At 53.2% G+C, this 14,554-nt stretch overlaps 1 protein-coding gene across 5 annotated transcripts in view; it reads left to right on the top strand.

Annotated features, from left to right (window-relative positions):
• Positions 1–14,554, top strand: part of ZNF362 (zinc finger protein 362) — a 60,604-nt gene that overhangs the window by 1,526 nt on the left and 44,524 nt on the right. The window lies entirely within an intron of this gene.

Genomic DNA, 14,554 nt, shown 5'->3' with positions numbered 1-14,554 from the left:
ACGCTGATGCTGGGGTGTGGAGGGAACTGCATGCTGGGGTTCAGGGGGTAAGGGTGCAGGATAGAGGGCTTCATGCTGAGATGTAGGAGGTACTGTATGGTTGTTGTGGGGAGGGGGGGCTGCACGCTGAGATACTGGGGTGCATAAAGGGCTGCATGCTGGGGCTGGAATGCTCAGCATTTCGGAACACGGTGACCACACAAAGAGATGTCACATCTGGAGAGTTATCAGCATTGCTGTACAGTCCTCCTGCCATGGAGTGCCTTGGCCCTGGGCACCCTGTCCGGCATGCAGGTGCTGCTGTTCCCGTATGTTTATTGGCAGGCCGGGCCCTGCTGTGTCCGGCGCTGTGGCCCTGCTGCTTTAGTTGGATGAAAGGCCTCATCCTCTGTGTGCAGCCTTTTGGGGCCCCTGTGTCTGAGGCTGCAGGACACTGTGTGTGTGTGTCAGCCGCTGGCAGGAAGAGAATCCTATAGCGGAACGTATAGATCATTAGCTTTTGGGATCTCTCCCGTGCTGTAATTGGATTGTCTATAACTTTATCCTTAGATTAGTGATTTGTGGTGGACAAGGTTTTCTGTCCCATAGTAGCCGATGTGTTATATATTACTAGCTGGCGCAGTTCTGCGCACATCGCCGCCATGGGAATATGTATGTGCTTGGTCTAGGCCTTTATAAATACCGTCGTCTCCATTCATTGTGCTATATAGTATAAATTGCTGTAGTGTTACAGTAATGGTGCGAGATGGGGTAACGTGAGAGCGATCTGTGAATCCTGAAATTTGGCAGTTATGGAAAGCCAGGTACTAGGAAAACTGCTAGATTAACGCAAGGGGAGAGGAGTCAGGGGAAATCATATGGCATAGGGAAGGCAGCCAGCGGGTATAGGGGGGGATGTAAGGGAAGGCAGCCAGCGGGTGTATTGGGGATGTAAGAAAAGGCAGCCACGACACCCCTGGAGGGAGAATAAATTAGTGTGCCGAGTGTAGCGAGGCACCGGGCCCGCTGCGTCGCGAGCTCAGCGAGCCCGCAGGGGGGGGGGGGGGGGGGGGGTGATCCACGTCCCCCCCTTGTCGGCATTTCGGCTGTCGGGATTCCGGCGTTGGGATTCTGAACGCCGGGATCCCGACCGCCGGGATTCAATACTGAATCCAAGGAAAGATAGCCAGCGGGTGTAGGGGGGACGTAAGGGAAGGCAGCCAGCGGGTGTAGGGGGACGTAAGGGAAGGCAGCCAGCTGGTGTAGGGGGGACGTTAGGGAAGGGCAGCCAGAGGATGTAGGGGGGACGCAAGGGAAGATAGCCAGCGGGTGTAGGGGGGATTCGTAAGGGAAGGCAGCCAGCGGGTGTAGGGGGACGTAAGGGAAGGCAGCCTGCTTCCGCTGGTGTAGGGGGAACGTTAGGGAAGGGAAGCCAGCAGATGTAGGGGGGACGCAAGGGAAGATAGCCAGCGGGTGTAGGGGGGATTCGTAAGGGAAGGCAGCCAGCGGGTGTAGGGGGGATCGAAAGGGAAGGTAGCCAGCGGGTGTAGTGGGAAGGCAGCCAGCGGGTATAGGGGGGGATGTAAGGAAAGATAGCCAGCGGGTGTAGGGGGGGACGTAAGGGATGGCAGCCAGCGGGTGTAGGTGGGGGACGTAAGGGAAGGCAGCCAGCGGGTGTAGGGGGGATGTAAGGGAAGGCAGCCAGTGGGTGTAGGGGGGATGTAAGGAAAGATAGCCAGCGGGTGTAGGGGGATGTAAGGGAAGGCAGCCAGCGGTTGTAGGGGGTACGTAAGGGAAGGCAGCCAGTGGGTGTAGGGGGGATGTAAGGAAATATAGCCAGTGGGTGTAGGGGGGGGGTGTAGGGGAAGAAAGCCAGCGGGTGAAGGGGGGACGTAGGGCGGAGATAAGGGAAGGGAGCCAGTGGGTGTAGGGGGGACGTAAAGGAAGGCAACCAGCTGGTGTAGGGGGGACATTAGGGAAGGGCAGCCAGCGGATGTAAGGGAAACGCAAGGGACGGCAACAAGTGGGTGTAGGGGATGTAAGGAAAGACAGCCAGGGGATGTAGGGGGAACATAAGGGAAGGCAACCAGTGGGTGTAGGGGGGACATAAGGGAAGAGAGCCAGTGGATGTAGGGGGAACATAAGGGAAGGCAGCCAGCGGATGTAGGGGGGACATAAGGGAAGGCAGCCAGCGGGTGTAGGGGGGACGTAAGGGAAGGTGAGTCCGCGGATGTAGGGGGGACATAAGGGAAGGCAGCCAGTAGGGGGAAGGGGGGACCAGCAAGTGTGGAGGAGGGGGGGAAGGGGGCGGGGTGGGTGGGTGGATCATTAGGTCAACAGTCAATAGGTTGTTGGTCTACTGGCAAAAGGTTGACACAAGCATAGGTGGAAATGTTTGACACAAGGGGTGAAATGTAAATCTCCAGTTTTTTTAAAGTGGCAATCATTTACACTGCAAAACCAGTGTGATTTTGCTGTGTAAATGATTGCCACTTTAAAAAAAAAAACTGGAGATTTCTTACCAAATCTCTCACTTTCTGAATCTCTCATCCTATTACATTTCACCCATGGTTTTCGTGTGTCTGTGTGGACATGGAGGCCTGAGTGTTAACTAGTGAGCACTCCTTTACTGGGTACAGAAATACACATACAACATCCATGTACAAAATTACAATTCAGCGGCTCTGTAGGAAATGTCACCATTGTTTGAATCTTCAGGTATCTAACTCTTCCTTGGTGGCCAGTAGTGGGGGGAGCATGTCTCAGGCTGGTGAGTGGCAGTATAATGGCCGTGGGTCCCGGGCTGGTGGGCGGCACTATAGTGGATATGGGTCCCGGGCTGGTGAGCGGCAGTATAGTGGCCAAGGGTCCCAGGGTGGTGAGTGGCACTATAGTGGCCGTGGGTCCCAGGGTGGTGAGCGGCAGTATGGTGGCCGTGGGTTCCAGGCTGGTGAGCAGCAGTATAGTGGCCGTGGGTCCCGGGCTGCTATGTTATTAATAGGATCTGTACCCGGGGGGCGTGCTGGCTGCTGTGTTATACATAGGATCTGTACCCGGGGGGCGTGCTGGCTGCTATGTTATTAATAGGATCTGTACCCGGGGGGCGTGCTGACTGCCGTGTTATACATAGGATCTGTACCCGGGGGGCGTGCTGGCTGCCGTGTTATACATAGGATCTGTACCCTGGGGGCGTGCTGGCTGTCATGTTATACATAGGATCTGTACCCGGGGGGCGTGCTGGCTGCCGTGTTATACATAGGATCTGTACACGGGAGGCGTGCTGGCTGCCGTGTTATACATAGGGTCTATACACGGGGGGCGTGCTGGCTGCCGTGTTATACATAGGATCTGTATCTGGGGGGCGTGCTGGCTGCTGTGTTATACATAGGATCTGTACACGGGGGGCGTGCTGGCTGCCGTGTTATACATAGGGTCTATACACGGGGGGCGTGCTGGCTGCCGTGTTATACATAGGATCTGTATCTGGGGGGCGTGCTGGCTGCCGTGTTATACATAGGATCTGTACCCGGGGGGCGTGCTGGCTGCCGTGTTATACATAGGATCTGTACCCGGGGGGTGTGCTGGCTGCCGTGTTATACATAGGATCTGTACACTGGGAGCGTGCTGGCTGCCGTGTTATACATAGGATCTGTACCCGGGGGGCGTGCTGGCTGCTGTGTTATACATAGGGTCTATACACGGGGGGCGTGCTGGCTGCTGTGTTATACATAGGATCTGTACACTGGGGGCGTGCTGGCTGCTGTGTTATACATAGGATCTGTACACTGGGGGCGTGCTGGCTGCCGTGTTATACATAGGATCTGTACACGGGGGGCGTGCTGGCTGCTGTGTTATACATAATATCTGTACACTGGGGGCGTGCTGGCTGCTGTGTTATACATAGGATCTGTACACGGGGGGAGTGCTGACTGCTGTGTTATACATAGGATCTGTACCCGGGGGGCGTGCTGGCTGCTGTGTTATACATAGGATCTGTACACTGGGGGCGTGCTGGCTGCTGTGTTATACATAGGATCTGTACACGGGGGGCGTGCTGGCTGCTGTGTTATACATAGGATCTGTACCCGGGGGGCGTGCTGGCTGCCGTGTTATACATAGGATCTGTACCCGGGGGGCGTGCTGGCTGCTGTGTTATACATAGGGTCTATACACGGGGGGCGTGCTGGCTGCTGTGTTATACATAGGATCTGTACACTGGGGGCGTGCTGGCTGCTGTGTTATACATAGGATCTGTACACTGGGGGCGTGCTGGCTGCCGTGTTATACATAGGATCTGTACACGGGGGGCGTGCTGGCTGCTGTGTTATACATAGGATCTGTACCCGGGGGGTGTGCTGGCTGCCGTGTTATACATAGGATCTGTACACGGGGGGCGTGCTGGCTGCTGTGTTATACATAATATCTGTACACTGGGGGCGTGCTGGCTGCTGTGTTATACATAGGATCTGTACACGGGGGGAGTGCTGACTGCTGTGTTATACATAGGATCTGTACCCGGGGGGTGTGCTGGCTGCTGTGTTATACATAGGATCTGTACACTGGGGGCGTGCTGGCTGCTGTGTTATACATAGGATCTGTACACGGGGGGCGTGCTGGCTGCTGTGTTATACATAGGATCTGTACCCGGGGGGCGTGCTGGCTGCCGTGTTATACATAGGATCTGTACCCGGGGGGCGTGCTGGCTGCTGTGTTATACATAGGGTCTATACACGGGGGGCGTGCTGGCTGCTGTGTTATACATAGGATCTGTACACTGGGGGCGTGCTGGCTGCTGTGTTATACATAGGATCTGTACACTGGGGGCGTGCTGGCTGCCGTGTTATACATAGGATCTGTACACGGGGGGCGTGCTGGCTGCTGTGTTATACATAGGATCTGTACCCGGGGGGTGTGCTGGCTGCCGTGTTATACATAGGATCTGTACACTGGGGGCGTGCTGGCTGCCGTGTTATACATAGGATCTGTACCCGGGGGGCGTGCTGGCTGCTGTGTTATACATAGGATCTGTACCCGGGGGGCGTGCTGGCTGCTGTGTTATACATAGGATCTGTACACTGGGGGCGTGCTGGCTGCTGTGTTATACATAGGATCTGTACCCGGGGGGCGTGCTGGCTGCTGTGTTATACATAGGATCTGTACCCGGGGGGCGTGCTGGCTGCTGTGTTATACATAGGATCTGTACCCGGGAGGCGTGCTGGCTGCTGTGTTATACATAGGATCTGTACCCGGGGGGCGTGCTGGCTGCTGTGTTATACATAGGATCTGTACCCGGGGGGCGTGCTGGCTGCTGTGGTATACATAGGATCTGTACCCGGGGGACGTGCTGGCTGCTGTGTTATACATAGGATCTGTACCCGGGGGGCATGCTGGCTGCTGTGTTATACATAGGATCTGTACACGGGGGGGCGTGCTGGCTGCCGTGTTATACATAGGATCTGTACACGGGGGGCGTGCTGGCTGCTGTGTTATACATAGGATCTGTACCCGGTGGGCGTGCTGGCTGCTGTGTTATACACAGGATCTGTACCCGGGGGGCGTGCTGGCTGCCGTGTTATACATAGGATCTGTACACTGGGGGCGTGCTGGCTGCCGTGTTATACATAGGATCTGTACACGGGGGGCGTGCTGGCTGCTGTGTTATACATAGGATCTGTACCCGGGGGGCGTGCTGGCTGCTGTGTTATACATAGGATCTGTACACTGGGGGCGTGCTGGCTGCCGTGTTATACATAGGATCTGTACACGGGGGGCGTGCTGGCTGCTGTGTTATACATAGGATCTGTACCCGGGGGGCGTGCTGGCTGCTGTGTTATACATAGGATCTGTACAAGGGGGCGTGCTGGCTGCTGTGTTATACATAGGATCTGTACACGGGGGGCGTGCTGGCTGCTGTGTTATACATAGGATCTGTACCCGGGGGGCGTGCTGGCTGCTGTGTTATACATAGGATCTGTACACTGGGGGCGTGCTGGCTGCTGTGTTATACATAGGATCTGTACACGGGGGGCGTGCTGGCTGCTGTGTTATACATAGGATCTGTACCCGGGGGGCGTGATGGCTGCTGTGTTATACATAGGATCTGTACCCGGGGGGCGTGCTGGCTGCTGTGTTATACATAGGATCTGTACCCGGGGGGCGTGCTGGCTGCTGTGTTATACATAGGATCTGTACACTGGGGGCGTGCTGGCTGCTGTGTTATACATAGGATCTGTACACGGGGGGCGTGCTGGCTGCTGTGTTATACATAGGATCTGTACCCGGGGGGCGTGATGGCTGCTGTGTTATACATAGGATCTGTACCCGGGGGGCGTGCTGGCTGCTGTGTTATACATAGGATCTGTACCCGGGGGGCGTGCTGGCTGCTGTGTTATACATAGGATCTGTACCCGGGGGGCGTGCTGGCTGCCGTGTTATACATAGGATCTGTACACTGGGGGCGTGCTGGCTGCTGTGTTATACATAGGATCTGTACCCGGGGGGCGTGCTGGCTGCTGTGTTATACATAGGATCTGTACCCGGGGGGCGTGCTGGCTGCTGTGTTATACATAGGATCTGTACCCGGGGGGCGTGCTGGCTGCTGCGTTATACATAGGATCTGTACCCGGGGGGCATGCTGACTGCCGTGTTATACATAGGATCTGTACACTGGGGGGCGTGCTGGCTGCTGTGTTATACATAGGATCTGTACCCGGGGGGCGTGCTGGCTGCTGTGTTATACATAGGATCTGTACACTGGGGGGCGTGCTGGCTGCTGTATTATACATAGGATCTGTACCCAGGGGGGGCGTGCTGACTGCCGTGTTATACATAGGATCTGTACACGGGGGGCGTGCTGGCTGCTGTGTTATACATAGGATCTGTACCCGGGTTGCGTGCTGGCTGCTGTGTTATACATAGGATCTGTACCCGGGGGGCGTGCTGACTGCTGTGTTATACATAGGATCTGTACACTGGGGGCGTGCTGGCTGCTGTGTTACACATAGGATCTGTACCCGGGGGGGCGTGCTGGCTGCTGTGTTACACATAGGATCTGTACCCGGGGGGCGTGCTGGCTGCTGTGTTATACATAGGATCTGTACCCGGGGGGCGTGCTGGCTGCTGTGTTATACATAGGATCTGTACATGGGGGGCGTGCTGGCTGCTGTGTTATACATAGGATCTGTACATGGGGGGCGTGCTGGCTGCTGTGTTATACATAGGGTCTGTACCCGGGGGGCGTGCTGGCTGCTGTGTTATACATAGGATCTGTACAGAAATAGACAGTAATTATGGACTAGATTTACTAAAGCTTCTACAAATGAAAGTGTTGTCTTCTATAGCAGCCAGTCGGATTTTGCAGTAATTACTCTATTCCATACTAGAAAAATAAGTCTTATTGGTTGCTCTGGGTGACACCAGTGCCATAAGGAAGGGTGTGCGGACAGTGTGACGGCACTGGGAATACCTGGGGGGCAGTGTCGCCCTTGGGTGATATGTATTTGTTGTGACTAACCCCCCTGTAAATGTGTTTTGGGGAAATAGCTACATATATTGTTCGGTACATGGGCCCCTTAGACCAGGCTCCCACTGCTGTGGTATTGGTGTTCGCCAAGTTTGTTGACAGCGGTCTATATAGTGTATTTATCTTACTGCATTCATGTCTGCAGCACAGGAGGTAGCCCAGAGCTGTCTGTAGCACAGGATGTAGCCCAGAGCTGTCTGTAGCACAGGATGTAGCCCAGAGCTGTCTGTAGCACAGGATGTAGCCCGGAGATGTCTGTAGCACAGGATGTAGCCCGGAGATGTCTGTAGCACAGGATGTAGCCCGGAGATGTCTGTGGCACAGGATGTAGCTCGGAGATGTCTGTAGCACAGGATGTAGCCCAGAGCTGTCTGTAGCACAGGATGTAGCCCGGAGATGTCTGTAGCAAAGGATGTAGCCCGGAGATGTCTGTAGCACAGGATGTAGCCCAAAGATGTCTGTAGCAAAGGATGTAGCCCAGAGATGTCTGTAGCACAGGATGTAGCCCGGAGATGTCTGTAGCACAGGATATAGCCCGGAGATGTCTGTAGCACAGGATGTAGCCCAAAGATGTCTGTAGCACAGGATGTAGCCCGGAGCTGTCTGTAGCACAGGATGTAGCCCGGGGCTGTCTGTAGCACAGGATGTAGCCTAGTGATGTCTGTAGCACAAGATGTAGCCCGGAGATGTCTGTAGCACAGGATGTAGCCCAGAGATGTCTGTAGCAAAGGATATAGCCCGGAGCTGTCTGTAGCACAGGATGTAGCCCGGAGATGTCTGTAGCACAGGATGCAGCTCTGAATGTCTGCAGCACAGGATGTAGCCCGGAGATGTCTGCAGCACAGGATGTAGCCCGGAGATGTCTGCAGCACAGGATGTAGCCCGGAGATGTCTGCAGCACAGGATGTAGCCCGGAGATGCCTGCAGCACAGGATGTAGCCCGGAGATGCCTGCAGCGCAGGATGTAGCCGGAGATGTATGCGGCGCAGGATGTAGCCCGGAGATGTCTGTAGCACAGGATGTAGCCTGGAGATGTCTGTAGCACAGGATGTAGCCGGGAGCTGTCTGTAGCGCAGGATGTAGCCAGAGATGTCTGCGGCACAGGATGTAGCCCAGAGATCGGGCACGCCAAATAATGATAGTAAGACGCTTGCCATTGGTGCCTCTGGGCATGAGACCCACTCCGCTGGTCAGCAGTGCCCGCCTATGGTGCAGTGTAGTGATGCGGAGACGCCAGTGCTGGAGGTTCTGAGCTTGGTATATCATTGCGTTTGATTTACTTGTTTGCAGAGATTGTTACGATGTATCTGCAGAATATCGACACCGTGAGAGGATTCCGCTGCCTCGTTATATCGCCCTAATACTATACACCTAGGACGATCTCTCTTATATTATTCTCATTACTAGAGGGTCGGTGACGTAACGTGAGCACATGCTGCAGATCAGTCTGCCTTCTGTCTATATATATATATATATATATATATATATATATATGTATGTATGTATGTATGTATGTATGTATGTATGTATGTATGTATGTGCGTGTGTGTTAGATATATATCTTGTATTTCAGATCCATTCAACTATGTATAAGAACTGATAGTGGATGAATGAAGGGACGCGTGTGAAGGATAACAATATACTGGCATTATACCATAGAGTCAGCAGTTCCAGACGTGAGTAAGGGGTTCCTAGCCAGGAAGAGACTCTATGATACAGACCTGCTGGAGGTCACGTGGATTTGGGCTGTTACTGATTTTCTTGGCCATATTGTCCAGTCTAGGAGGCTTTCGCTGAGTGTCAGACGCGTCCCAGGAGTTACCGTCATACTATTACACTGAGAGTTGTACCGTATAGTACCGTGCACATGCCGAATGTTCCGGTGAGCGTGACACAGGGAGACCCCAACATGTATGCAGAGATTTATCCCATTTCTAATATGCAATTAAAGTTGTTTTCCAGCTTTGTAACCCGCACCCATACAAAACTGTGACAGAAGTGCGGGGAACGTCACTTGTTGGTCCATGCATTTTATACCCCCAAGAAAACCTTAGCAGACCTCATTACAGATTGGGATTATTTAAGAAGATGGATAATGGGTCCTGGGGGTACAGATGTGAGACAGAAGAGAGGGCTCCATCCACTAGGCCCATTGTGGGTCTTTAGGTTGGGAACAGACTCATAAGTCCCTGCATTTGGCTACTAGAAGCTGTGTTGGGCTTGGCTTGGGGTCTCACTACCTGGGGAAGCAGGCAGCAGGCCAGTTCTGGGGTACTGTGACTTACTGACTGTAAGTGGTGTGCATATGCCTGTGTTTGTGGTAGGGGCATTCGCTCCTACCACCATGAGAGAGAGGCCCAGATGGGCTAGGATTTATGTACTGCACAATAACACCAGCCACAGCTAGATTACATAAAATCCCGGGACCGGTGTGCTGCTTTCCTGGCAGCTGTGTGTTTGAAGGTGCCCATCTAGCCCAGGAGAGGGCACCCTTGCCCTGATCTTTTCCCAACAGTACTGTTGTACTGGGAATCAAAGGACAGTAGGACTATGTGGCTAGCTGCATTGGCCACTGGCTCCCACTTCAGTTTGTTTATCAGTTCCATCTACTCCTTCAGATGACAGGAGTAAGTGCTAGTGGGTATAGACAGTGTGCTATCCTGGTATATAGGAGTGAGTGCTAGCGGGTATGTATGCAGTGTTCTATCCTCACTGTGACGGATGGTAGATAGGAGTGAGTGCTAGCGGGTATGTATGCAGTGTTCTATCCTCACTGTGACGGATGGTAGATAGGAGTGAGTGCTAGTGGTATGTATGCAGTGTGCTATCCTCACTGTGACGGATGGTAGATAGGAGTGAGTGCTAGCGGGTATGTATGCAGTGTGCTATCCTCACTGTGACGGATGGTACATAGGAGTGAGTGCTAGCGGGTATGTATGCAGTGTGCTATCCTCACTGTGACGGATGGTACATAGGAGTGAGTGCTAGCGGGTATGTATGCAGTGTGCTATCCTCACTGTGACGGATGGTACATAGGAGTGAGTGCTAGCGGGTATGTATGCAGTGTGCTATTCTCACTGTGAAGGATGGTACATAGGAGTGAGTGCTAGCGGGTATGTATGCAGTGTGCTATCCTCACTGTGACGAATGGTACATAGGAGTGAGTGCTCGCGGGTATGTACACAGTGTGCTATCCTCACTGTGACGGATGGTACATAGGAGTGAGTGCTAGCGGGTATGTATGCAGTGTGCTATCCTCACTGTGACGGATGGTACATAGGAGTGAGTGCTAGCGGGTATGTATGCAGTGTGCTATCCTCACTGTGACGGATGGTACATAGGAGTGAGTGCTAGCGGGTATGTACGCAGTGTGCTATCCTCACTGAGACAGATGGTAGATAGGAGTGAGTGCTAGCGGGTATGTATGCAGTGTGCTATCACTGTGACAGATGGTACATAGGAGTGAGTGCTAGCGGGTATGTATGCGGTGTGCTATCCTCACTGTGACAGATGGTACATAGGAGTGAGTGCTAGCGGGTATGTATGCAGTGTGCTATCCTCACTGTGACGGATGGTACATAGGAGTGAGTGCTAGCGGGTATGTACGCAGTGTGCTATTCTCACTGAGACAGATGGTACACAGGAGTGAGTGCTAGCGGGTATGTGTGCAGTGTGCTATCCTCACTGTAACAGATGGGAGATAGGAGAGAGTGCTAGTGGGTATGTATGCAGTGTGCTATCCTCACTGTGACGGATGGGAGATAGGAGTGAGTGCTAGCGGGTATGTACGCAGTGTGCTATCCTCACTGTGACGGATGGTACATAGGAGTGAGTGCTAGCGGGTATGTACCAGTGTGCTATTCTCACTGTGACGGATGGTACATAGGAGTGAGTGCTCGCGGGTATGTACACAGTGTGCTATTCTCACTGTGACGGATGGTACATAGGAGTGAGTGCTAGCGGGTATGTATGCAGTGTGCTATCCTCACTGTGACAGATGGGAGATAGGAGAGAGTGCTAGCAGGTATGTACGCAGTGTGCTATCCTCACTGTGACGGATGGTACATAGGAGTGAGTGCTAGCGGGTATGTACCAGTGTTCTATTCTCACTGTGACGGATGGTACATAGGAGTGAGTGCTAGTGGTATGTATGCAGTGTGCTATCCTCACTGTGACGGATGGTAGATAGGAGCGAATGCTAGTGGGTATGTATGCAGTGTGCTATCCTCACTGTGACGGATGGTACATAGGAGTGAGTGCTAGTGGTATGTATGCAGTGTGCTATCCTCACTGTGACGGATGGTACATAGGAGTGAGTGCTAGTGGTATGTATTCAGTGTGCTATCACTGTGACAGATGGTACATAGGAGTGAGTGCTAGTGGTATGTATGCAGTGTGCTATCCTCACTGTGACGGATGATACATAGGAGTGAGTGCTAGTGGGTATGTATGCAGTGTGCTATCCTCACTGTGACGGATGGTACATAGGAGTGAGTGCTAGTGGTATGTATGCAGTGTGCTATCCTCACTGTGACGGATGGTACATAGGAGTGAGTGCTAGCGGGTATGTACGCAGTGTGCTATCACTGTGACAGATGGTACATAGGAGTGAGTGCTAGTGGTATGTATGCAGTGTGCTATCCTCACTGTGACGGATGGTACATAGGAGTGAGTGCTAGCGGGTATGTACGCAGTGTGCTATCACTGTGACAGATGGTACATAGGAGTGAGTGCTAGCGGGTATGTATGCAGTGTGCTATCCTCACTGTGACAGATGGTACATAGGAGTGTGTGCTAGCGGGGATGTACATCCGATGTGTCAGGGCTAGAGGTGTGCTCACCGCTTGCGGAAACAGTATCGCACCCGTCACTTAGCCCTGGGCATTTATCATGGGTGTCAGATGGCAGTGATCTATGTACTGAGCCTTGCAGAGAGATACCGAAGAGAGATAAAGTAGCATCCAATCAGCTCCTAACTGATACGTCACAGGTTGTTTTTGGAAATGGCAGGAGCTGGTTGGATGGTACTTTATCTCTCTCTATGGCTCCACCCACTTTATCTCTCTCCCTGGTCTGATCATGGAGTGCAGGTCCTGGGTCAGACGTAGACCATTGGATGGGTGAATTGTTACAGTAATATTCAGCGATCCTTGTATGTAATGCTTGACGCTTGGATTTGTTGCACTACAAATCCCACACTGACCTGTGTAGGGAACTTATTAAGGATTCTACATAGGGATATATGCATTATTGGTGCATGATGGTGTGTACTGTAATGTGTGGGGTTCTCCCAGGATCCTGTGGGGTCACAGGGATCACTGTACAAGCCGGGAGACCACCTTGTCCCAGTAAGTTCCTGATGTACTCTCTCCGCGGCTGGCTTTGATTGGCTGACACGATTTGGGCCTGTACCCTGTGCTCGGACCTTTGTCAGGAGAGGCATTAAGCAGTTGCTGATGATTCGGGTGGCCTGGTTCCTGCATGCACTTTCCCTGGGATATGTTTGGACCTGCCGCCTACCATTGTACAGAGGTAATATGGCGCAGTATTCAGCGAGACCCGGAGCTGGCCGGCATCCTATGGGTTAAGATGAGACTTTCCCTTCGCATGTCAGGATTGTGCCCTCTTTCTGTGTGAGGCCTGGAGCTGAGCAGGAACTGACCCTGGAACCTGCTGAGATCTTCATCTGACTAAAAATAAACACAGCCTTTCATAGCATTCCTCAGAAAGCCTGGTCTCTGGATTAACGCCTTGGCTGCTGGAATGGATGCTGGCTGGCGGCTTGGTGACTGCTGTGTTATAGACATGTGAGGGGACAGACCCATCGTTATTGTGTGAGGGAATACAGAGTGGGCAAGTCCCTGACCTGTAGAACACCGGAGGACCATTACAGACAGCCATTCACCTCTCCTCCTGCCGCGTGCTGCGCTTTCTGGCCATATGTGAGATGGCAACGTCCGGTCAGGTGGAGGCTGGACATTCTCCAGAGCGGCTCTATATAAAGTGTGGTAGAGCATTGGTAGAGGGGCACAAAGGCATGCCATTTACTGCCAGCTAATAAGTAACAAGCTGTCTGTATTGTGCTACATGTGACGGGCAGGCTGTATTGTGCTGTGTGTGTGTGACGGGCAGGCTGTATTGTGCCATGTGTGACAGGCAAGCTGTATTGTGCTGTGTGTGTGACGGGCAGGCTGTATTGTGTCATGTGTGACGGCAGGCTGCATTGTGCTGTGTTTGTGACGGGCAGGCTGTATTGTGCTGTGTGTGTGACGGGCAGGCTGTATTGTGTCATGTGTGACGGCAGGCTGTATTGTGCTGTGTGTGACAGGCAAGCTGTATTGTGCTGTGTGTGTGACGGGCAGGCTGTATTGTGCTGTGTGTGACAGGCAAGCTGTATTGTGCTGTGTGTGGGACGGGCAGGCTGTATTGTGTCATGTGTGACGGGCAGGCTGTATTGTGCTGTGTGTGTGATGGGCAGGCTGTATTGTGCTGTGTGTGTGACGGGCAGGCTGTATTGTGCCATGTGTGACGGGCAGGCTGTATTGTGTCATGTGTGACGGCAAGCTGTATTGTGCTGTGTTTGTGACGGGCAGGCTGTATTGTGCCATGTGTGACGGCAAGCTGTATTGTGCTGTGTTTGTGACGGGCAGGCTGTATTGTGTCATGTGTGATAGGCAGGCTGTATTGTGCTGTGTGTGACGGGCAGGCTGTATTGTGCCATGTGTGACAGGCAGGCTGTATTGTGCTGTGCCATGTGTGACGGGCAGGCTGTATTGTGCTGTGTGTGACGGGCAGGCTGTATTGTGCTGTGTGTGATGGGCAGGCTGTATTGTGCTGTGCCATGTGTGACGGGCAGGCTGTATTGTGCCATGTGTGTTGGGCAGGCTGTATTGTGCCATGTGTGACGGGCAGGCTGTATTGTGCCATGTGTGACGGGCAGGCTGTATTGTGCCATGTGTGACGGGCAGGCTGTATTGTGCCATGTGTGACAGGCAGGCTGTATTGTGCTATGTGTGTGACGGGCAGGCTGTATTGTGCTGTGTGTGTGTGACG

This window comes from Crinia signifera, chromosome 19 (assembly GCF_055691185.1).
Source record: "Crinia signifera chromosome 19, ASM5569118v1, whole genome shotgun sequence".
NCBI classification, from domain to species: Eukaryota; Metazoa; Chordata; class Amphibia; order Anura; family Myobatrachidae; genus Crinia; species Crinia signifera.
The sequence above is the reverse complement of the archived record's forward strand: the minus strand, read 5'-3'. Positions and strand labels throughout refer to the sequence as shown.